At 36.0% G+C, this 25650-nt stretch overlaps 1 long non-coding RNA gene across 1 annotated transcript; it reads right to left on the bottom strand.

Moving 5' to 3' along the window:
- Positions 1-3849: 3849 nt before the first annotated feature.
- LOC110311995 lies at positions 3850-24405 on the bottom strand. The gene is made up of 3 exons (XR_002380015.1): positions 24348-24405; positions 7821-7879; positions 3850-4807 (listed from the first exon to the last, which is right to left on the bottom strand). It is a non-coding gene; the product is annotated as an uncharacterized LOC110311995 (long non-coding RNA).
- Between the last annotated feature and the right edge of the window lie 1245 nt (positions 24406-25650).

Here is a 25650-nt window from a genome sequence, read left to right as displayed (position 1 = left end):
CTTTTATATACTCAAAAGTCTTTGTAATAAACTGGGTAAAAAATAGACGAGATAAAACAAAAAATATTAAAGGTTTTAGATTAAAATTTTATGAGTGGCCCTTACACAATCCTAGCTGCACCTTTGCTTTATTGGTCTCTGTGGTTTTGGTCCTGGATAAGTAAGAGGTGAGTGGGGCTGTGGATGGCTGCTGCATTAAAATGTTTGCCCATGTTAGTCTGTTGATTTTCTCTGCGTGGAGGTAGATGTTGACTGCTGATTTTTCCCTTCGCAGCAGATGCTACACTTTGTTCTCCTTGGGGCCTTCAGATAATTGCATGTAGCTCTTGAATAGTCCCATTTTCTCTCTGCGTTATTGCTCAATTTACTTTTTAACAGACTCATATCATTGTTGCCAAAAAGATGTGCTACACTGTGGTAATGAAATCTCCCTGACACAAACAGACAGAAAAGGAAGAAATAGGGAACAGAAATTTCCTTGTTAGCTGCTATTAAGTGATTATAGGTTTACCTCACTGCTCTCTGAGAGCCTTATTAACCAATATAGTATCCTCATCACGGCTTCTCATAAAGATTAAACCTTCCCAAGGAACTAGTCACAGTGCTTCCTGACGTAATCATTACAACCATTACTACACATTTTACTTGCAAGGCTGGGTTGTGACAAGTCTCCCATTCCTTCCCAAAAGTGCTACAGACAGGAACCATGTACAAAACATACAAGTTTTATTAAAATTATATGGCTGAACAAAAGGTGAATTTGAAACCTACTTATGACATTTAAGTGCTTTTATTATTATGTGTTAAAAACTCAAATCTTTAAGAATGCTCATTTTCAGTTTTTGGAGGAATAACGGCCCAGTTAATAATGTGCTTGCTGAAGAAACTCTAGGGTATGGTATGAAATGATTGCTGTGGAAGCTTCAATCCACGTGTTCAATTTTTCAATGTTAGTGGAAAATATATTCTGTGAAGCTTAACAGTACACACATAACTTGGTTTGAGTATTGCTATTGGAAATAAATGAGGGCTAGAAATAGAAATATTTTATGTGGTATATAAGAAGAAAAGGACAAATTCAGTAGAGTCACTAATATAATACATTCTAATTGCAGTTAAACCCACTCCTCCCAGTTCTTTAGCACTTCTATTCCAACCTGGATCCATACCTTACTCTCTCTCATTAGAAAACAATCACAATTTCTGGAGGAAAATAAAATATAAGACAAGATATAATGAGAAAACCAAAACTACCACATCAGAAAAGCACAAAAGAGACAAACAAGAAAAGGAAAAGAGCCCAAGAAAAGGCACAACAAAACAGATATTTTAAAAGGAGTCCCATTTAATTCTTCTTATGCTGAGAGATCCCATAAAACTGGAATCCATAATATATAGGCAAAAGATCTATAGGTTAAAAATATAAATAAATAAATAAATAAATAAATAAATAAATAAATAACATTAAATAATAATAAAATACAGTAACATTTTTTTTAAAAAGCAAGGGAGGGGAAGTTCTGATAGACTCCCAGGAAGCTCAGTTTTCACTTGCAAGTAGTTACCAACTCTGGATAGCTTCTGTGTTAGGAAGGGGAGCATGAGTCCACTCATCTAGGACCATATCGGGTTCAGAGTGCTGTCAACCCTGAGCATGCTTGCACAGTCTCTGGGAGTTCATAGATTCATCAGTCCTGTTCATTTAGATGGCCTTGTTTGCTTCTTGTCCTCTATCTCCTGTAGCTCTTACATTCTTTCTGCTTCCTGTTCTGTACCAATTCCTGAATCCTAGGGGGAAGGATTCGATGGACATATCTGGTTTAGGGTTAAATGTTCCAAGTCTATCAACCTTCGTGTGTTGTCGGGTTGTGGGTATCTTAGCTGTATCTGTCTTCTGCAGGAGGAAGCTTCTCTGATCACAGCTGAGCAAGTATATAATCTAAAATCAAAATAGTAGGATTAACTTTCTGGCTGCATTTTTGCTTGGTTTGTTTCAGAAATGTAATGCTTGATTTTACCCTAAGTCACTGGGATATCTAGTCTCACGTTCTTGGTCACATACATTGTTCCATGTATGGGTTCCAACTGTGAAAGTGGGCATTCAGTCAAATCACATATTGATGAGTTATTTCAATATGCTTAGTGCCACAGTTGTAATATCTTATGTTGTAGGCAAGATATCATCATTATAGATAAAATCATTTGTTGATAAGCTGAAGTTTGTGCTTCTCCTTTGGTGGTGTACACAGTAGGCTCCTATACTAAACATGTGAGGGCATAGCTGTGCAGGTCTAGGTAGGCACCATTTCACCTTTTCCCTTTTCAATGAGTTGTAAAGACAACATCTTCTGCAAATAGAGTCCTGCTGTCAGATTATAGGGAGCAATGTATATTTCTGGCTACATCCAGAGTTGTTTTCATGGTCCCATCAACTCAGATTTAACACAAAATTGGAATGTCTCATACGGTGACAAAAGTTGTCATTAATGAATGTTTACTGTATTAGATTTCCATAGTACCAATGAGAAGGCCCTTAACTTTCTCTTTCCTCACATTCCCTCCTTCATCCCCCTCTTCTTTTTTTCTGAAAATTTATCATTCCATTCCAGCTCCTACAATGCATCCTTGATGATCTATCCAAATTCCTAAGCAGATATATCTACCCTCCCCAAGTCCCTTACTTTATTCCTAACCTCAATGATTCTGTGAGTTATAGCTTGGTTATCATTGACTTAGCAGCTACTATTTGTATGTCGGTGAATATGAAATGTATTTTTTTCTTTGCCTGAGATACCACTCAGGTGTCCTCACTCAGGATAATTCTTTTTTTCTAATTCCATACATTTCCCTGTGAATTTTATGATTTTATTGAGTAAATTAACCATGCTTTTAAAAATATTATTTAAGTTTATTTACTTCAATCTAAAATTATTTTAAGGTTTCTTATACATTTTTTTTCTTCAGACTTATCATCATCTAAGTGTATAGCAGTTATTAATTAGTAAATGGTCCTATGGGGAAAAAATGCAAGCATTCATTTTGACGTCTCAATGAATTTCAGTGATTTAGGGATGCCTCAATGACAAAAGAAATCATGTTTTGTTGTTGTTGTTTTTTGTTTGTTTGTTTAAAAGATTATTCACCTGTTGAGTGGCACTTACATTGTGTCCAGTTTCTAGCTATTATCAATAGATCAACAAAGAACACGGTTGAGCAAGTTTCTCTGTGGTAGAATGAAGCATCTTTTGTGTAAATGCCAAAGAGTGGCATAGCTGGATTTTTGGGAAGGAATGGATTCCAGTTCGAGAAAACAGTACAATGATTTCCATAGTGGCCTTCCAAGTTTGCACTCCCACCAGCCATAGGTGTCTGATCCACTTACTCCACATCCTTGTCAGCCTGAGCTTCATTTGCTTTATTGATTTTAGCCATTCTATCTGGTGTACAATGAAATCTCAAAATAGTGCTGATTTGCATTTTATTGATGACTAAGAATGCTGAAATTTCTTCAAGTGTTTCTCAGCCACTTGAGATTCACTTCTAAGAAATAACTTAATGTCAAGTTTTTTTTCCAACCACAGTTGAATAATATAATAAGGAAGACATGGATTTTGGAGTGGGCACATAGAATTCTCATGTATGACAGTGAGTACATGAGACTATTTATCCATCCTCTGGTAGATTAGAAGGAGCAAAAAGAAAAGCCAGATTTCTTCTTTTTATACTTTTAATTTATATCAGATCACCAATCTGAGGGTGTCATCCACACTCAAGGCTGTGTTTTTCTCCTCAGTTAATTCGGTCCTGTTCACAGATGTACCATATTACATAGTCCTCCATATTTTCATTCTTTACTTTATAAAACATTGCATAAAGTGTCTATCCATATTGATCATTACAAGGAAATTTTGGTTTAAAAAAAATCAAAGATAAGTCACAACAGCAAACTTTGATTAGTGTTTTCTCTATTCTCATCTCTTTGGGGCATATGTACCTACTTGTTAACAACTCTTTGCATTGGTCTTACATACAGCAATTCACTGATGTTAAATATACCCTTCCCTCCTTTATCCTTGCTCTATAGTTCTATAAACAAACAATTATACTTAACCAATGACATGCTTGTAGACCTGATCACGTTATTAACTCCATTGGAATATCTAATGACTTCTAAATCCTTCCTCTTGGAACACTTTTATTGGCATTGATGAAGAGATGAAGAACAAATGGAAACACTATTTTCTCCCGTTTCTAGTTAGCATTAATTGTTAACCAGACACAGCCTAAAATCACCTCAAAGAGTCTCATTGGAGTCATTGGCTTTCTGAGGTTGTTCAGACAAATTGTCATGGTTATTGGAGAGCATCACTCATTCCGTTCACATGGGGTTCTTTCTTTTATAAGGAAGCTAGCTTAGCATAAATGTATGAAAAGCTAACATTCCATATGCCTCCTTGGTTCCTATCTTCCAATTCCTGTCTGAATTCATGCCCCAAGTTTGTGCAATGACTGACTATAATATGGAATTGTAAGCCACATAAATATTTTCCTTCCATAATCTGCTTCAGAGTGTTCTATCTCAGAAAAAGAAATAGCACAAATATGCTTCTCAATATTATATAGTCCTTATTGATGAAATGCATGAAGATAGGGAGCTAATATCACAACTGAGAATAAAATGCACATAGTTATGTTTCTCTTCAGATCAAAAGTCTCTCAGGTGCTGTTAAGTCCATCATAATGGTGAGTTCCCTGTCAATTCTAGACGCTTCTCTCTTCTTCGTATGTAGTTAGCAGTTGTATGGTTCTAAAGAAAAAACAGAATTTAGAATAAAGAATCATTTTAGTCAGGCCTTTAGATGCTCAAAGATAGAATTATATTTCCAATCTGCAATAGCATTATAGCAATCTTGTATCATTTATGACAAGTAGCTGACAAGTGGTATTTATTGTCGAGAAAATCCACTTTGAAAAAGCATCATTATTTAAATAACAGCATTCATTTTGACAGCATTTTTCATAGAATTTTTCTGTTCAGGTGTAGAGTTAAAAGTTATATAACAATGTGTTTTGTAGAATTAGCAAACCTGGATTTTGCCATGGAATGATATTAATATTAACTAAGACAATTTCACTGATTGACTAAAACAAAAAAAAAAGGGAAGGATTTGTGGTGAGGAGAAGAGTAAGGAAACCAACCATTTATGGATATGGTTTGAGACAGGCAGGAAAAGGTTTTTTTGCCAGGCATTGGAAAGGTAGTCACCCTTGGAAAGTATCAGCTTCCTGAAAACTTATCATTTATAACTTATAATTTAGATACCCATCAACCTGTTTTGTGTTAGTCAGGCAAAACAAACTGTAGAAAGAAGAAGAAGAAGAAGAAGAAGAAGAAGAAGAAGAAGAAGAAGAAGAAGAAGAAGAAGAAGAAGAAGAAGAAGAAGAAGAAGAAGAANGAAGAAGAAGAAGAAGAAGAAGAAGAAGAAGAAGAAGAAGAAGAAGAAGAAGAAGAAGAAGAAGAAGAAGAAGAAGAAGAAAGAAGAAGAAGAAAGAAGAAAGAAGAAGAAGGAGAAAGAAGAAGAGCCTTTATACATATCAAGATACATACAGGCTTTTCTATCTTTAAAAGTGTGAGCAGATTCAACAGAAATTCCTTTCTAGTGCTCACAGTGCCAAGGGAATTCTTACCAAGAAAGAGATCTCCTGCTCAGCTGGACCATTCCTAACTCTAGATGCTGCATACTGAATTGAGTAATGGATTTTTGATGGAGAAATCAGACAGTGTGACTTTAGATATTTCCAGTAACTCAAATAGTTATCCCCCCATTTTTAGCACAGGACATTGCTTCAGGAACCACTATTTTTTTCTCTAAATATAAACAGAGGGGTGTGTTATAATACAAGTGCAGAATTCATCCCTTGTGGCCATGATCTGAGGGAATTGACTTATATATCACAGATTTCTCCATATTCTTTTTACTTTTCTTCCTGGTGCCCCTGGAGTTTAGGTTCTGATTCATAAGATCTCCCCATGTCTCTGATACCTTCTGTCATACTTTGCAATTCCCTTCTCTGAGAATAAAACTGTTAAATAACATGCTTATCACTTTTTCTTTTTAGAAATATCCATTTCGCTATCCGTCATGTATCTTTAGGGCTTTTATGAAAAGTTCCAAACTGTATTTTCTATTTTACAGAGTTACTATATGTGTATGTTTAAAGCTATACTCTTTAAGAATCCAATCTCACAACATTGTCTCTGTTTAAATGTTTCCCCTCATTGAGCCTGCTGTTTCTGTGTTACAGTGTCTGCTTTTCCTGGTCTTGCTTCATCAGTCTTGATATTGTTTGGTTGGGACTCCCTGATGAGAACTGAAAGTATCAACATTCACAGAGCTTACTTTGTGAATGCACATGCCTTTGTTACTCCACTGACTGCATCAGATAAACTTTAGTGGCACAAAAATTTCCTGCAAAGACGCAATTACTGAAAAATATATTTGTTTTCCTAATGACATATTAAATTATTTAAATTCCTTGTCTCATGAATCACTATCATTTCTTATTGATTTCAAAGCTACAAAAAATGGAATACCGAGTATTTTATATATATATATATATATATATGTATGTGTGTGTGTGTGTGTGTGTGTGTGTGTACACACACACACACACACACACACTATTGTGTAAGAAGCAGAACCCAAGACAATAACTGTTAATAGGAAAGAAATGGATATAGGAAAGTTTTCTATCAGAAAATGAGCATCAAGGAGTCTTCATCTTGATTGAGGCATGGACAGCTAGTCTGGATCTCTTTAAAGTAAAAGCTACTAGGGGCTTTTTATATCAAAACTGCTCAGAGTGGTAATTGTTTTTACAGAATAGTATTATTTTCTACTTATAAAGCATAAGTAGTCTGTAAATTGACCTGTTTTGGGTTAAAACATTTCTTTCATATACCCAATTATATACATCTGTATACAGAACTTCTTTGATATTCACTGAGTTTTAAACAATCCACAGCTTCACTTTGTAACTTGTATTGTTAAAATAAACACAAAGCAACACTGGTGGCAATTGTCTTTCTCTTTCTAAAAGTTGCACATTTCCTTATGCCTTTCTCATACTGTAGGTTGCTTCAGTGAAATGCCAGGGTCTAAGGGCTGCAGAAAGTACATACACGATTAGGAAAAAAGATTTGTGTCTACTTCTGATGTTCTGAATCCCTCTTTTTGAAGAAAAAAATTTATAAGTGCTAAGATTAATGTAGTTAATAATCTACCTATTCACCCCATAAAATGTGGTTCAATCATAAGAAGTGGCAATTAAGTATGATGTCTCAAAAGCCGAAAGATTTGTGTGTTTATATCTATGTCTGAGGTCAGAATAACCTGAAACTATCAGTGTTCATCATTAGTCATTCTTATACTTAAAAGCAGTTTAATCTTGAACTTGAACTCCTACTGCAGCATTATAATCTACATAATAGCATCATTTAAGACAGTTATGATTCTATAATGGAACTAAAGGTAAGTGTAAAAATATTTTATAGATTCTTCTTTTTTATTGAAAATAGATTTTTTTCATACAGTATATTCTGATTACAGTTTCCTGTCCCCAACTCCTCCCAGATTCTTGCTAGCATCCAGCCCATCCATTATCTTAATTTTTGCCCCAAATAAATACCATGTGTGTCTATTGTTTTATTTTTTTCTTATTATTACTGATTCCTAAAAATAAGCATTAAAGGTGACAAATTGAAATATACATGCTATGACATTAAACATTCAAATCAACAATAGTTAAAGATAACTTACGTTTGCACATCTCTCTGCAGTACATATTAAGCATAATACCTGTCTTCTCACTCAGCCATCTGTTAGATGAAGGTAGAATCAATATTGTTATTATAATTTTCAGATGAACCCACTAAAAATTTAAAATATAAATTATTTCTTAAAATATATTGGTCTGTTTAGGAAACACTGTACATTTTTGGTTAATTATTCAATCACTATTAGTTGTTTACATACTAATATAAATAGAAATAAGTTACATTTGTTTACCTGTTTCACAAAAGTAATCATTGTGTTAATTTATCTTCACAGAACCCAGTGCAATCACTCAGTGTTTATCATTTCCTGAGGAAATCAATTCATATCTGATTTTTAAAAAGTTCTCTCATACTCATTTTTCTCAAACCTTGTTATATTTAGCTATATTAACACTTTTAATTTATATTGCAGGTTCAATCATCATGGGATGCCCCCGCCCCATGGAAAAGAAACATCTTTGTGTTTTTCAGTTTTCTGTGTGAACACTATACTTGGGGAACTGTTCTCAGCTGATTGTACTCTGTCCAAATCATTACAGAGGTATCCTTGGAGGATCTTGTATCTGTTGGGGACAGTAATATGGAACACAATATGTTAACGTGCATTAATTTTTAAAGTTTCTTCTCTATAGTTAGCATGAGATAGGAAACTTCCATTTCCAAAACAAAGCATCCTATGTAGCTGCAGGTTATACTTTACCTGTAATATGACTTCATGAAACATTTAAGGGAAGTTTCTTTCCAGACTCTTAGGCAGGTGGGCAACTTAGAAGTTCTCATAGATGTTCCTACCATCAATTGTAGGAATCAGGATGCCACCTGACCAGACAATAGTGAGATTAAAATACTAGTGTGTGCTTTGCATCTCTATCACTACCCAATGTCTTCTTATAGGTTCTGTTGGTTTTCCAGTTCACATCACAGACAAAATGTGCCAATATATTTACTATAATGTTATTTTCGCAAGGTGGATTTGTGTGCTCATAGAACCAAGGCTGGCTGACCTTCTTATATAAACTGCCTCTATATGATAATGATTATGTGTGTTTTCAGTGAATGATTTGCAATGATAGATTTTGAGTTTCACTCTTGTAGTCCTATTTAGTCTCTGTTGACAGTATATCAATGCATTATCTCTACTTCTGCCTGTCTGCCAGTAGTCATTAGCTGTATTTTCCCCCAAGGTCATTATTCCACTGTGTGTTTTCATAGTCAGTCTTCTTATCGCCACTACCCATCATTGCCCAGTCAATTTAGATTCTACAATTCCACACAAAAAGTGACCAAGTAATATGTATATCAACCAAAAAATAGTAGTGCAAAAAGGAATGCTATTTACTGTTCTGCGCTATTCCAGTCCCGCAGGAACGCACACAGAACACAAGTCAAGACCTTTCGTGGTTACACTTTATTCATAATCGTGAGGTAAAACAAAGAAGGATAGAAACGTGTTGCTATATATACCCACAGGTGTGACGTGTTAATACTACTGGCGGTTCCACCCACAGTCTCAAATGTCCCAGGGGACTGACTAGTGACTTGGCAGGCATTTGCTCCGGCACATGCGCACAATGGAGCTTAGCGCCATCTAGTGACGGCACGTATAATCACGGCTTCCTACAATTTACTAAGACAATAATAGAATAATAACAACAGAAGTGTTGTTCTGAAACCCTGAGAAACCAAGTAATGATGAACATAAGCCATTCAACTTCTACTTCTTGCCCCATTTTCTCCCAAGGGCATCTGGACACTTCAGTTTTCAACTTCATCTTGAATGTTTCTAACATGTAGATAGGTAGATAATAGAATATCAGATAAGTTAGAGATGTATATATTTTAACATACATATATATATATATGTATTTATACAAAGATGTCACAATTGACATACATATATATAATATTCATATAATATAGTAAATATAATTTAATAAATTAGGTGTATAGAAACAGCAATGATTTTAATGTAGCGTTTCTTCCAAAATCAGAGGTGAAACATTAATCATCAAGGTAATAACGTTGTAAGTTAAGGTCTTAGGAGATGATTCTGTTTTTCTCACATAATTATAATAATACCCTCCTAAAGTTTGTTACAAGAAAGGATCTCTTGAAATTTTCTATCATGAAAGAACTTTACATCCACTTCTTTTATGCCTGTCTATTTGCACCACAAAATCATCCACAAAAATGCCTTCTCTAGGAATTATAAACAAACTTTTTCTTGCATTCTCTGGACACCAGTATAAGAAAATTATATTTATTTATATATAACACAGCCATGACAGTTTGTTATATCATAAATGGATATAGATATATTGATTTTCTATCTATCTATCTATCTATCTATCTATCTATCTATCTATCTATCTATCTATCTATCTATCTATCTTTCTATCTATCTATCTATCTATCTATCTATCTATCTATCTTCCTATCTATCTATCTATCTTCCTATCTATCTATCTATCTATCTATCTATCTATCTATCTATCTATCTATAATCTATCTATCTGTATAAAATATACATATATAGAGACAAATGGGTACACACACATAGGGTCATCCCACAGTAAGCATGTGTTTCTATCACTGTTTTTTTTAATCCATATATTAAGCCAATCCTAGATTGTGAGAGGCACAGAGGTTTTATTCTCACAAATAATTACAAATAAGAGACCCAAGAGTGCGAAAACACAGGGTTGTTCCTTCAAAAGGAGGGGTGAACAACCTGTTATCTTCCTAGAAGATGGGTGCAGGCTTGGTTAATAGCCTGCTGATTTTTGTTCTTTCTGGATGGTGAGACCATTCTACAGCATGCCCCACACGGTTATCAGAACCTTGTTTTTTTTTTTTTTTTTTTTTTTCAGACTTTCTATAGAGCCTATATTTAATGAAACTGTCACATGTACTATACAAAAGATTTTCAAAGTAGTCATGTCTTAAGATTTATTGTGCACACTAGACTTAGTTATTACGAAGAAAGTTTTCAACACTCTGTGCTGTGCTTGAATATGCCTACAATAAAATGCCTGGAGTCAGGCTCCAGAACTTTGAACTAACACTAGCTACTGAGTTATGCTGAACCAAAATACCTTCTTTTCTTCTTCAGATCATGACTCGGGTGGTCATTGTTGCAGGAACTCTTGCAATAGAGCAAAATATTCAGATGAAGGAAAAGTTACATCTCCCCTAAATGGGTCTTTTCTCTTGCAATTATTTCCCAAATAATACAATATAACAACAATTTAATAGGCATTTGCACTGTCTTCATGATAATATATCACCGGAGATCATTTAAGCTTATGTGAAGACAAGCGTAGATTATGTAACAATATTTAAGGCATCAATTACTAGCACTTACATAGATATTATATAACAAACTGTGTGTGTGTGTGTGTGTCTTTGTCTGTGTCTGTGTGGTCTGGAATTAATACCCCATGGATATTAAGGAATGACAAAAACTATCCAGTTTATTTGTTTTATATCATAAATATAGCAGAAACATAATGTTTTGTTTTCTCTGAGATTAATGTAAGCCTCACCATTCCTAGAATAGAATATGTGTGCTGCATTTTAAGAAGATGGCTAGTAACAAGCAAACATACCTCTGGATGCAATAGCTCTCACTGTGATGAACAAGTGGCTTATCACATAGCTTTGACAAGTAATGTATTTTGATAGAAAATACGAGTGAAATATTTTCTAAACAGGGCACCCAGAAATGAGGACCCACTTCTTATATTGATTGTGGTTTGCTTTCCACCCAAACAGAGTCTCTGTACTTCCTGCCTTGCAATAAACGGGTTTTATTATTGTTGGTTATACATATTCTCCCACTTTAAGAATTTGATTCTATGACTCAAATAACTGTGTCATTTTACCATTCTGGTGAACATATATTTCAAAGATAAATTTACTCCTGGGTAAAATCATATTTACCCTATTCATTTTGGATATACTGCTCCTTAAGATCTTTTCTTTCTTTTGACACCTTGGTCTATCAATTGAATGTGCTTCTGACAGCTTTGTCAGTTTGTGAACTAGACTATGAAGATTTCTGAAGGTTCAAAGACCAGGAAGTTGACAACTCAGCCTCCACTAAGGTCCCTGTCACTTCAGTTTGCCTGTGTCTTGACAAATGAGATCAAACTGTAAACCACAGGAAAACGCAAAAGGCTTGAATCAACGTTTGTAGTTTATTTCATAATTTCTTAATTTCTTACTGTCTGTTATGAAGGAGACAGAGAAAATATTAGTTCATGAATATATTCCATGCAATCTTAGAGGTAAAGTGAATAAACACACACACAAACAAATGCACAAACCTATGGGCATATATTTGGGCTTATGTTGTATTATATTTAGCAAATACTAGAACTCTACACAGCAAAACAAATGTCATGAAGGATTTACATCACAATTGACACTTTTCTGTTCCTCATTAGGAGAAAAACAGTCCTGATCATGACTGGTCATGATTACCTCATGTTCTTGCTTTCATACAGATGGGCAAAATGATATTATAATATTAGTAGAACCAAGAAAAAAAACTTTCAATTTTCAATGCAATGATATCACTATTTTTGAGTTTTCTCAAGTAAGGACTAGAAAATAAAGTGAAAGTCTAACCCTATGAGTCAAAATTGAGAAACACTTATGAAATTGGATGATAACTGTACTAACTGTATATTCTAATTATATTGTAACAGTTATAGCTAGAGATGTGACATTATATAAAAAATAATTGTTTTTAGAAACAGAAAACAGTGTCATTATTGTGTTTGTCTCACAAATACTGTGTGAGCTTTGCACCAGAAAAAGACAATAATTCCTAAATGTCCAATATTTCATGTGTAATTTAAAAGATCAATCATAATTTCTTTAATACTTTGAGCTGAAATTTTTCAATTAACAAAAGAGTAACAAAACTTTATTACCTGTATCAGTCTATCATCTAAGAACATCATTGTGGTATTAAAAATTAATAAATTCATTTAAAGTCAGTTATTTTTAGAAACACTTATAAATTTAGAAAATGAAGTATATTCATTAAAAAACATTTAATTCCATACAAACATGGTTTGAGTAATAATACATCTACAGTCAATTGCTGATTCAATTCTTGTTTACTGATTTAGCTATATGTATCTGCCTTTACTTGGATGTCTTCAAACACTTCACCTTTTCAACAAAGAGACAGGACTGAACTCCCTTCTTTAGTTTAGGACTTTTCTGTGGCTGATTTGTCTGAGAGAATATGTCAGGAATCAGGCTGTCATCATTTCCAGGCTCATGCTTGGCATGTGATCACAATCCCCACTTCTAATCTTTTTGGAACAATCTCTTCAAGCTCAGCCAAATGTTGAGAAGAGCCCCAAGCAGTATTTCAGAAATTCTCATTAGGAAAGAAGCTGATAACTAGGGCTGGCAACTTCAGTTCAGCTTCCACCAACATGAGTGAGAGGTTGAAGGCCTTTTCCCGCCCCAGCCAGCAAAATCATCTGAGACTGTGTGCAAGCTATCCAACTGAAGTCCTGCTGGAGTGGCGTATCTATGATCAAGTTCAGCATTGCTTTAAGACATTGTTATTGATGAGTGTGACCACACTACTGCAGAAAAACGGAAGATCATCCCAGTTACTTAGTACAACATAGAAATGTCCAACACTCTCCTTGCTTGTGATATTTGGTTATGCTTGCTGATTTTAAAGTATTTTATATATTATTATACATATTTATGAAGTTCAGAGTGATGATTCAGTTTGTGTATGTGATTCTCATAAATGGCTCACACTGTAGGGAACACAGTTCATCTTTCTTGTACAAACGAAAATATTAAGCAGGTATGCTGACCCACGTCTAACCTCAATGCTCTGAAATCAGATAGAGGAATCTCAAGGGCAAGTTGGTTGCTTGTCTCACTGAATTATTGAATTTTGAGTACAAGACAGTGAGATTGCCATAGGAAGATGGGGAACAACTGATGGAATGAATGTTACCATCCAGTTTTTCACAAGCATACAAATATGCATCTTTACTCTCCCAGAGTGCTCCTATACATGTCCTAACACACATAGTACTGTTGCTGCACACACATACCCATAAATAAATTAAACTTAATAAAATAATAAATATCAGTATAAAATGAGTGACAAAATCAGTATATGATTTCCCATTCCTTAAGCATTTATCATTTCTTTGTGTTAGGCACTTTTGAATTTTTTATTTCTACTTATGGTTAAATTTATGCATGTACAGAGAACTATAGTCACTGTGTTGTAGAATATTAGATCTTAGTCCACTTATATAATTATAATTGGGTACTTTTCATATGACTTTACATCACAGTTCTATGATTCATAACCTCTAGGGATGATGCTACACTAATTTGATTTTATATGTATCAAGTCATGTGAGAAAAATATGACTAATAATTTTATGAAACCCAATTGCATCCTATTCCATATAAGCTGTTACAAATGATACTGCATTCTTTTTACCACCAAACAATTCTGTGTATACATATCACATATTCTTTACTCATCTATGAGTAGAAGCCACAATTGGCTTTATAGCTAGTTTGCTCTGAATAGTTCTGGAATGAATATAGATTTCATATGTCTCTTTGATCGATTTATTTCACTTGATTTGAATATGTGTGCAGTGTGGGAATCCTGGACCATTTGGTGCTTCTAATTTTAGATTGAAAAAGAAACTTCTCATTGTTTTTAGTAATGGCTACACTAACATCTTTTTATGGATAACTCTTCTCTAGAGATATATCCCAGAACCTTAGTTTTATAATCTATATTGTATTGTGCCCATAGTATGGTGTAGTATAGTGCACCTATACAGTTCTGCTCTATTTGATACAAATGCTTACCAGTGTCTCACTGTTCCAAGATGATGTTTTTCTGGGATCTCTATGTCACATAGGTTCTAGCTCTCTTAAGTATGGCAGTATTTTTTTTTTCCTAGTAGCTGTGAGTGGGTGCTTCTGGTTGAAAGTTTTTACTTATGCCAATTTCTATAGGTCACATCGGCTAGGCTCTCTCCTTCTATGTCCTTCTTATTACAGTGGAACTAGTTTAGAGTACTCAGGTTCTAGCAACAGTGAGGATAGGGACTTGGTAGTTGAGGAAGATTTAGTGCTATGTTCTTGACACTGTAAATTGAAAGCTTGCCTGTCTGTGCTTCTGGTCAAGGATGGTCTCCATGCTATGAATAGAGAGCCTGTTAGTGTTCCAAGTCCCCATGTGTATATACAGGGGTGCTTAGGGTACTAAGCTACTCAGTGAGGATTGTCTGTTGTTATCCCAGGTAATGGCTGGGTGAGGATGAATACTTTTTTTTTTTTTTAAAGATTTATTTATTTATTATATGTAAGTACACTGTAGCTGTCTTCAGACAGTCCAGAAGAGGGCGCCAGATCTCGTTACGGATGGTTGTGAGCCACCATGTGGTTGCTGGGAGTTGAACTCTGAACCTTCGGAAGAGCAGTCGGGTGCTCTTACCCACTGAGCCATCTCACCAGCCCGGATGAATACTTTTTATGTTCCTCGGTGTTACTAATATTTCCTCCTGAGATCTTGACAGGTACACGAGGCCATGTAAATTCACACGTGTCTTAGGGTGGCAGATATCCTAGCTTCTCTATAGGACAGAATCCTGTGATCAAAGGAGCCCATATGTTTCATTGCAATATTGATTGCATAAACAACTAAGAAACTTTCCTGGTTGTTTTTCAGATCTATTTGAGGGTGAGTTAGGCCCACAAGCTTTGCGGTGAGGCAAGTCTGGCTGAACAACTGGCTTCTTTATTGGACCTTATATTGAATGGAGCTTCAAGGTGGTGCTACGTATGACACTCTCAGAGCTTCCAAGCTGTAGCATTCTTCTGCAATAAACATAACAGGCATCTAGGATGATAGTTAAGATTATCCATGGGCCGCTTATCCACACTGAACAAATCCTTTCTGAGTGTGAAGAAAAGCTACCCCATGTTCTGCCTTAGCATCTGTCTCAGGGTAGAGCCTGCTGATTTTTCCTTGTTTTGATTTATTTCTGTGGAGGTGCTGGCCAGACATTTTTGTTGAATTCCTCTTGAATATTCTTTTAGTCTCTGTTTGTTGTAAGTATAATGAAGCATATTTGATATGCTTTGAACGTAATTTACATAGTTACATTTGTTCATTAGTGAGACAAAGATGTTAGGCCTTTGCCAGAATATGGATATTATCAATAGTTTCTAGCAGCAGCTATATTATATGCCATCAGTTATCAGTTACAATGCATCAGTGTAGTAAAAGTAGTGGGCTGTCTTGGGAAAATGTGAGCTTTCATATTTTTATTCTAATCACCAAATGGTGTAATTTCCAACTGAAGATGTTCTTTTCCCTAAGTAAAGTTTTTGAATATTTGCCACTAATAAGTTATGCTGAAAAGCTTTTATTATTTCTCATCTGATAAAATGCAAATTATAGAAGAGAGAGAGAGAGAAAAAATTGAGAAGACAGACTATAATAGTGACAGAAATATATATATGTGTGTGTGTGTGTATACATATATACTTATAAATAAAGTTATTTTATTTATATATAGTCCTGAATGACAATGCTTTTGATGGATCATTACAAAAATATACATACATAGTGAATGGAAACTGTTGCTATACATGCACGTCTAATGAATGTGTGCAGATAATAAAATTTTATGTTAAAAAATTTTAGGCCAACGACTATGTTGAACAAGTTGGAACTTCCAGGAAGTTAGAAGGAAGAGTGTTCTGGATATAAATTCACCGTGAGAAAGATTGAGCTACAGAAAATAATTATTCTGTATAAAATTAATCTATCTTAGAGTTTATTATGTATACTGAGGGTTGTATGACTGGTAGAATGGCTCAGCAGGATAAGGCTTTGGCAACTTGAATATAATCCCTTGAATCCACATGTTAGAAGGAAGGATCTGATCCCTACAAGTTGTTTTATGAGCTCCTAAGTATGCCATGGCACATGTCTATACAGACACAAAGACACACACACACACACACACACAGACACAAACATAATACAGGTAAAAAAATTTAAATCCTATGTGTTGGTGATAGGTGTAGCTTTATTGGAATACTAAGATGTGAAACATTATAAAATTCCTTGTTTCTATTTTAGTAAATACTTTATTTATATTTCAAATGTTATCCCCTTTCCTGGTTTCCCCTTCAAAAACTCCCTATTTCCTCCTCCCTTCTCCTACTCACCAACCCACCCACTTCTGCTTCCTAACCCTGGCTTTCCTTTATACTGGGACATACAGCCTTCACAAGACCAAGGGCCTCACCTCCTATTGATGACTGACTAGGCCATCTTCTGCTACATATGAAGCTGGAGCCGTGAGTCCCACCATGTGTACTCTTTGGATGTTGGTTTAGTACCTGAGAGCTACTGGTTAGTTCATATTGTTGTTCCTCCTATGGGACTGCAAACCCCTTCAGCTCCTTGGTACTTTCTCTAGCTCCTCCATTGGGTTCCCTGTGCTTGTTCAAAGGATAGCTGTGAGCTTCCACTTCTGTATCTGTGAGTCACTGGCAGAGCATCTCAGGAGACACCCATATCAGGATCCTGCCAGCAAGCACTTGTTGGAATCCACAATTGAGTCTGGGTTTTGGTGGTTGTATATTTAAAGGACATCTATACTTGTTGCAAACAAACAGCCTATAAAGATTCCTATCCAAGAGCTTATTGTGCCAACAGAACTGTAGAGGATACACAATTGTCCTCAATATCCTTATTTTGAAGCACAGTGACTTTTATTTTAACTTGGAGGATACATATTATATATGTTTACAAATAATGTGCCTTTATCACACTTACAATGTGTTTGTATTTAGTATTTGAGTTCATAACTTATATAATGTGTTTTGATCACATCTACCCTTCTTCTTCATTCCTCCTCCTCTCATATTCTCACCACCATTTCTCTTCCCTGACTTCTTTGCTTCCTTTTATAAACCCACTGAATCTAATTAAAGTTGCCTCAAAGGAGCAAAGTGCAGAGTCATTCACTGGAGCAGGGGCCACCTACTACAAATTGTGAATTTGCTCATCATTTGAATGCCTTTTTTTTTTTTTTAAGTTTTACCATTTTGCTTCTATCTCTTTCTGTTTTCCATTACAAAAGTGTGGACCTAGATAATAATCTTTGCTTTTCTTTTCGCTTGCTTTTAAAGTTCATTTTTTTTTAAAGCAGTGGAAAATAAATGAAAGCCCCATTTTCCTTGTGCAGCTGGGATTTTGCACAGTGTATATTACTGACTGCATCTGTGCAGAAAGACCAGCATACGGCTGGGAGGGGCACCATTTAATTTAGTTCATACGCATGAAGTAAATGAAGAGTTGACTATATTTTAAATCCTGCCAAAGCTAAACAACCACATAACTCTGAGCAGGATCCAGAAACTTTCAAAATCAGTCTCGTGTTCTTTCTAGTAAATTGTACCATCTTTGAGGGCTCTTTACTTGCACACTATAAGCAGTCTATCTTCTGAATTTGAAAACACATATTATGTCAATTTACTTTTTTAAATGTTTACATTAGAGGTATTTCCGATTTTTTGTTACTATCTTTTAAATTTTATCTTTTTTGTGTGTGTGTGTGTGTGTTTTCCCAGGTGTTTTAAATATGGTATTTTAGAGGAAATAGAAATTATGGCAGTTATCAAAATTAAAAATGACACAACTGTATATGGAAATAAATGAATATCCTATGAGTAAGGAAACATTGTATGTATGAGAGAGAGAGAGATATCTTAGGTGTTGCGGTTTGTCTTGTGTCAAGCCTGTGAAGATGAAAAGATGTTTTTAAGAGTTGATTCTGACAGATGAAGCACTGGAAGGACTTACAAAGTTATTTTTCAGAGCAAGGGCACTTCAAGATTAAAACCAGGTACCAGTGAAAGAAATTAATATTTTTTTATATTTTATTATAAAGCCATTGGAAATATTCTCTATCTGCTGTGAAGCTAATATTCACCCAATTTTTTTCAGATGCTCATTGAACTTTTAATTCTCTCCTCTATGCTAATAAATGTCCACTAATGAGATTCACGCCCCTGAAAGCTTAGCTCTGTGTTCTATATGGTTTTGAAAAAAATTAAAGAAAAATATAAATATGCTTTTTGGTATAAAAATTGTTCTTTTTGAAATTATATAGGAAACGACAGATATGAACTCCTAAGTATTATTGGTAGAAAGAAGACAATGGAAATTCAATACTACCAGGAAATACCATTTTCAAAAACTGCCCAATGTGGGTATGGAACATGGCAGATTATTTAAGCTCATTGTTTGCTTAAACATTCTGCAATAACACAGCTATGAGAATTACAGAGATTTCTTCATTGTCACTTTGCTGACAGTCGTATGTACTGAAGTTATTTAAGTGAATAGTTCATTTATTCTATTCAACTAAAAATGATTGGCTTGGAAGAAGTAAATAAGCAACCCAAATACCATTAAAAATTAATATTAATAAATCCAACAACAACAACAACAAACAAAAAAAGAATAAATAGCTGGGCAGTGCTGCTGCTTGCCTGTAATCCCAGCACTTGGGAGGCAGAGGCAGGCAGATTTCTCAGTTTGAGGTCAGCCTGGTCTACAAAGTGAGTTCCAGGACAGCCAGGGCTACAGAGAGAAACCTTGTCTCAGGAACAAAACAAAACAAAACAACAAACAAACAAACGAAAATCTACAACAAAATTCCAACAGGGATGTATAGTAACCCTAGATTTTTAAAGACCATTGCATTGTTGGTCTTTTCTTTTCTTTTCTTTCTTTTCTCTCTTCTCTTCTCTTCTCTTCTCTTCTCTTCTCTTCTCTTCTCTTCTCTTCTCTTCTCTTCTCTTCTCTTCTCTTCACCTCCCCTCCCCTCCTTTCCTTTTTAAAACTTCCTGCTGAACATTCTAGCCAATGTAGAACAGGTACAAGATGGGGCAAAAAAAACATCAGATGAATTGCTAGTCATACTATAAGAGAGAACTAAGTTTTTATCTCCAGCAAAATGGTATAAACAAGTTGTATAGACTTGTGTCTGTAACCTAGGGTGGCCCTGGAAAGGTGGAAGTATCAGTATACACCCTGAGGTCTCTGTCCAGCCAGGCAGATGGGTGAGCTTCAGGTTGAAGGACAAATTCTTTCTCAAACAGTAACATGGATAATGATGATGATGGAGAGAAACACCAAGCATCTACTTCTATCACAGTATGTGTACATGCACCTCAACACATATACATGGACACATGCATATTGTCATACATTATTCTGTACATACACATATCACATATATGACTAAAATTGATTTTACAACCTTAGAAATTGAAAATTTTACACAATATTTTTTAAATAGAAATGAAAATTTGTCTGTAAATTTCCAATTCTTACTGATTTTCCAAATAATAAGTAATTATAATCCACAATTTTGAAGGATAACATAAGAAATGATCCAAGTACATTATATTATACTCTACTCTGACTTTTATGGTTCACACAAAGAACTTTTGAAATTTAAAGAATATAAAAGAAGTATGAAAATGTATCCTGGTTTTGTGTCATTTCTCATACGAAGGTATAATCAAGCCCTGCTTTTATAGACTCTTTCAATAAAAAGAAGATAATTTTCAGTTTTTTTTTCACTGAGTCATTGTAATGGAAGATAAATGTTTTCCTAGCTCACTAGGATGTTCTTGGCCAATTACAAAAGGACACCGGAGCTGAGAATGTGCAGTAATGAATGCACATTCATATAGGCACGGGGAGAAGGGAGGAAAACACTGGTTATCTAGAAGTAATGAATCATTTTGCCAATAAAAATTGAGCTGGGTGATTATAAGCAACCTCTTTAAGTTCACACAACTGAACAAATAACAGGTCCTTTATTGACCTCGGTTCTTCTTTCCAGGTTGAGCATTTTATGTCTTGAATAAAGTTTTACTAAGATCTACATAAAGAAGTGAAGCTTGAATATTTTTTCAAGGCTTTCATTCTCTAATCAATCCCTGAAAGCACTGTACTTATCTTGAAAAAGCTCTCCACTGTTCCCTCTGCCCTAGTCCCATTACCCCATCCTGGGAATTGCATTATTTGATAATTCTGTCTTAGTCAATGTCCTATGGCTGTGAAGAGACACCAAGGCCATGGCAATTCTTATTAAGGACAGCGTTTAATTTGGGCTTGCTTACAATTCAGAGGCTTAGCCCATTATATAAAGGTGAGAAACATCGTGGCACGCAGGCAGCCATAGTTCTGGAGAGGTAACTGTGAGGTTTACATCCACATCAACAGATGAAAGTAAGAGAAAGTGCTATTGGGTGTAGCTTGGGCCCTTGAAACTTCAAACTCCACCCCTTCCTCCAAAAAGCTCATATCTTCTAAAACCTATAAATTAGTCTCACTCCATAATGACAAACAATTCAAATATGTGAGTCAATGGGGGCATATTTCTATTCAAACCACCATATTCCACTGTCTGGATCTTGCAGGTTTGTAGCTACATCTGTCTAATTTCAAAAGGCCCTGTCCACAGTCTGTCCTAGCCTGAAAACTGTTTAAAAGACTGGCTGGAATAGGAGGTCACTTGGGAGCAGGTGTGGAACCCAGTATAGTGGAAAAGCTGTGGTTTGAATGAAGGTGACCCTAGTAAGTAGTCCTAGTAATGGTGGACATGGAGTTTGACTTGGCCATCTTTTGTAGCCCGCAAGGATTCCAGCAGGTAGGACTAGTTTGGATTTAATTGATTTGTTGGCCAAGGAAGTCCTGTGGAGATTTGTCAATAACCCAGGCTGAAACTAGCACAGAGGATCATTTTCTAAAAACCGACAGCAGGGCCCCAGTGCTGAGAACAACCACAGAGCTCATTGATCAATAAAAGGTCAAGCTTTTGCCTATTTGGAAACCTCAACCGTAGATTCTAGTCTCGTAGGTGTGGGATGGTACGCTACAGGCTACCAAAAGAGAAGCATGGACCTCAACATGGCTACACACCCTTGTTGTATAATCCATCGCGGCAGCAAGATGTGCTGGAGAAGATGTGCTGCTGCAATGGTCACACAGAACTTGAGGGAGTGGCCAAGAAATATCTCATTTAATTTGAGACCCCTACCACAAGAGGGAGCCATGTCCTGGATACCTAGGGACTGGAGGCTGGGTAGCTCAGATCCAAACACAAACAGCCAAAATCCAAACAAACTAAACCAAACCAAAAACAAAAAACAGAAGAATCAACAAAAAGATTCCTAATGATATTCTGCTACACTCATACAATGGGGCCATGCCCATTTGTAATCAGAAAAGCTTCTTCCTACAGCAGAAGGGAGTGAGCACAGAGACTCACAGCTTGATATCATATTGTGAGAAAGTCTAAACTGGATGTATCTGTGAGTTTCCTCCTCTCAGAGCTCAGGAAACCTTGCAGAAGAGAGGGGGAGAAGATTGTAGAAATCCTAAGGCACGGAGGACACCATGAGAACATGCTCCTCACTGTCTTTCTTCCACTTACCATTGTGGATTTTTTGTTTGTTTGTTTGTTTGTTTGTTTGTTTTGTTGTTGTTTTTTGGGGTGTGGGGGGGGTTGGGGGGAAGGAAGACAGGGTTTCTCTGTATAGCCCTGGCTGTCCTGGAAGTCGGCCTTGACCTCGGAAATCTGCCTGCCTCTGCTTCCCGAGTGCTGGGATTAAAGGCGTGTGGCACCACACCCGGCCCCTTGAGGATTTTTAAAAAAAGATTTATTTATTATTATACTTAAGTACACTGTAGCTGTCTTCAGATGCTCCAGAAGAGGGTGCCAAATCTCATTACGGGATTACAGGTGGTTATGAGCCACCATGTGGTTGCTAGGATTTGAACTCGGGACCTTCGGAAAAGCAGTCAGTGCTCTTACCCACTGAGCCATCTCGCCAGCCTGCATTGAGGATTTTTTAATCCCTTTTATTTCCTTTAGCACTGAATTTGAATCTAGTACCTTTCCTGATGCTCCTTTTCTCCCCAAACTATACAGTTTGTGTTTTTCATGCTCAGCTTATTACTTTTTTATTGCAGATCTGAGTGTGCATAGCCACTAAAAACCAAGCAACACAGTAAATATTCAGCTGTCTTCTCCCTCAGAGCTGTTAATATATCACTCTTCAATTTAGCCTCAGGCAGAGTTTTTGGACAGTGGGAGAAAGCTGCCAGATTCTTCACCAAAATATTATAAGAATGGTTTATAGGACACATGCTAATATGCTTCTTCTCAGAAACCTCTTGAACTAGGACTCCAGAGCTCAATTCCTCCTCAGTACCGCTGTCTTCCATGCTTCCAATTCTGTGCTCCTGCTACCAGCATTCAACTGTTTGCTTAATATTAAGTCCCAAAGTCTACATTACTCTAAAAAATACCATAGTCAGGCTAGTCACAGTGTATTAGTCAAGATTCTCTAAAGAAACAGAATATATAGGTGATCATGTCTTTGGGGTACATTCTTTAAGTATCTCAAAATTAATTTTGATTTTTGTGGAGAAATAATCCAATTTCTTCATGGTAGTCTGGTTTGTTGAACCCTACTAACAATATTATTCTTTTCTTATCCTTTTGTTTTCAGGGCATTAGTGACCCTTAAACATATTAGAAGCCCAAAGTGACCTGGGCAAAATCTGAGCTTCAGTTTAAATGAAGTCTTTGTCATAGCTACTGAGAGTAGTGTCCCCTCTTTGGAACCAATGCTTCTAGGCCAGAAGAACTTAAGGTCATGGATAAAGAAAGGAATTTTTTTTATCTAGTGGTCCACGTAGAGGTGAGTAAAATTATTTCCCTTTCTACCCTTTGATTCCTGGACTCATGGATACTGGCTATGGAAGAAAACCTAACATATATTGTACTTTGACTCAAACCATATACTGCCTTCTGAAAAACCCTCTTCCAGCCCTCTAGGCTGCTACTACCTAATAGGTTCTGTAATTTGTCTTCAAATTTCATCTCATCTTTCTATCAGGCCAGATACTTCAGAATAGTGGGGAACATGGTGAGACCAGTGGATTTCTTGATTTTTGAGCCCACGATTATACTTCCCTGGTTATGAATTGAGTTCCCTGGCCAGAAGTAATACTATTATCGTGCAGAACCATGTACAAAAAACGTATTCTTAACCTTAGAAGGGATATCCACTGAACTCCAAAGATTTTTGCTGATGTAGAGGGCTCTTCAATTTGGTTAGAGTTATTTCCTTTTATTCTGATATACACAAGTGTTACCAATGAGTTCAATGTGGTTCCTTCCTCCTGCTCACTCAGTTCTACCAGTACAATATCATCAGTATAGTGCAACAATGTGATATTTTATGGAAGGAAAATATGATGATTATCCCATCTAAGTTATGATACAGTGCTGGAGGATTATTTAATGTTATATTACTGTGAAGAGACACCATGACCATGGCAACTATTATAAATGAAAGCATTTAATTACGGTCTACTTACCACTCAGAGGGTTTGTTCATTACATATTGGCAGAAAACATGGAAGTACACAGTCAAGTATGATGCTTGAGAGGTAGCTGAGAATTCTACATCCAAATTGCCAGGCAACAGGAAGAATGAATTCCATTGTACCGTTCTTGGGCCCATAATACCTCAACCACCACCCCTAGTGACATATATTCTCCTTCTAATCTATGTCAAGCAGAACTCCCTAGTGACCAAGCATTGAAATCTATGAGCCTATGAGAGCATCCCAGATCAAATCCGCACACAAACTGTTCTACATGAATGGTTATCTTCTGTAAACAGATTTGACAACCATGTTTTGGTTCTCAGATAGTAATTAGGATTTAGTGCCAGTGAGAAGAAAGTTGGAACTGGTTAATGAATGGCTTCAAACTGACCTTCAGTTGAAAGAAACCTTAGCAACTCTCTGGATGTCTCGGTAATGAAGTTTGCTTGACACAAGACCAAATCCTTGTGCTAAAGTTCATACCCCTTTTTGTATGCTACACTCTAGGTCACAAGATGAATACTGCGAGAAACATGTAACACCGTTTTAGAGCTTTCTGACAAAAAGGCAAGGCCTTGAAGGGAACCTGATAGAGCAAAATAGCACCACATCTCTGTCTATCATCACTTGTATAAAGTCAGTGAACTTCTTTTGTATATTTTTATAAGTTGTACAGGCAATTTTTGTGTCAACTTGACACAAGCTGGAGTTATCACAGAGAAAGGAGCTTCAGTTGGGGAAATGCCTCCATGAGATCCAGCTGTAAGGCATTTTCTCAATTAGTGATCAAGTGGGGAGGTCCCCTTGTGGGTGGTGCCATCTCTGGGCTGGCAGTCTTGGGTTCTATAAGAGAGCAGGCTGAGCAAGCCAGGGGAAGCAAGCCAGTAAAGAACATCCCTCCATGTCCTCTGCATCAACTCCTGCTTCCTGTCCTGCTTGAGTTCCAGTCATGACTTCCTTGGTGATGAACAGCAATGTGGAAGTGTAAGTGTAAGTTGAATAAACCCTTTCCTCCCCAACTTGATTTTTGGTCATGAATTTTGTGCAGAAATAGAAACCCTGACTAAGACATAAGTCTTTAAAAGATTTTAGAATTTTCTAATACTTTTCTTAATTCCATTATATTTTGGATTCCTTCAGTCTCTCTGAAGATTCAGTAAAACAGAGGGAAATCAAGTTTTCCTAATATTCTTCTGTAGCTCAGGCCTTTAAAAACTCACAACACATATAAGCAATAAAGACACCTTGGCCAGAAGTTCATCTTGCCCTTGCATGGAGCCCAGAACAATAG

Source organism: Mus caroli, chromosome 16, assembly GCF_900094665.2.
Source record: "Mus caroli chromosome 16, CAROLI_EIJ_v1.1, whole genome shotgun sequence".
Classification (NCBI taxonomy): Eukaryota; Metazoa; Chordata; class Mammalia; order Rodentia; family Muridae; genus Mus; species Mus caroli.
The sequence above is the reverse complement of the archived record's forward strand: the minus strand, read 5'-3'. Positions and strand labels throughout refer to the sequence as shown.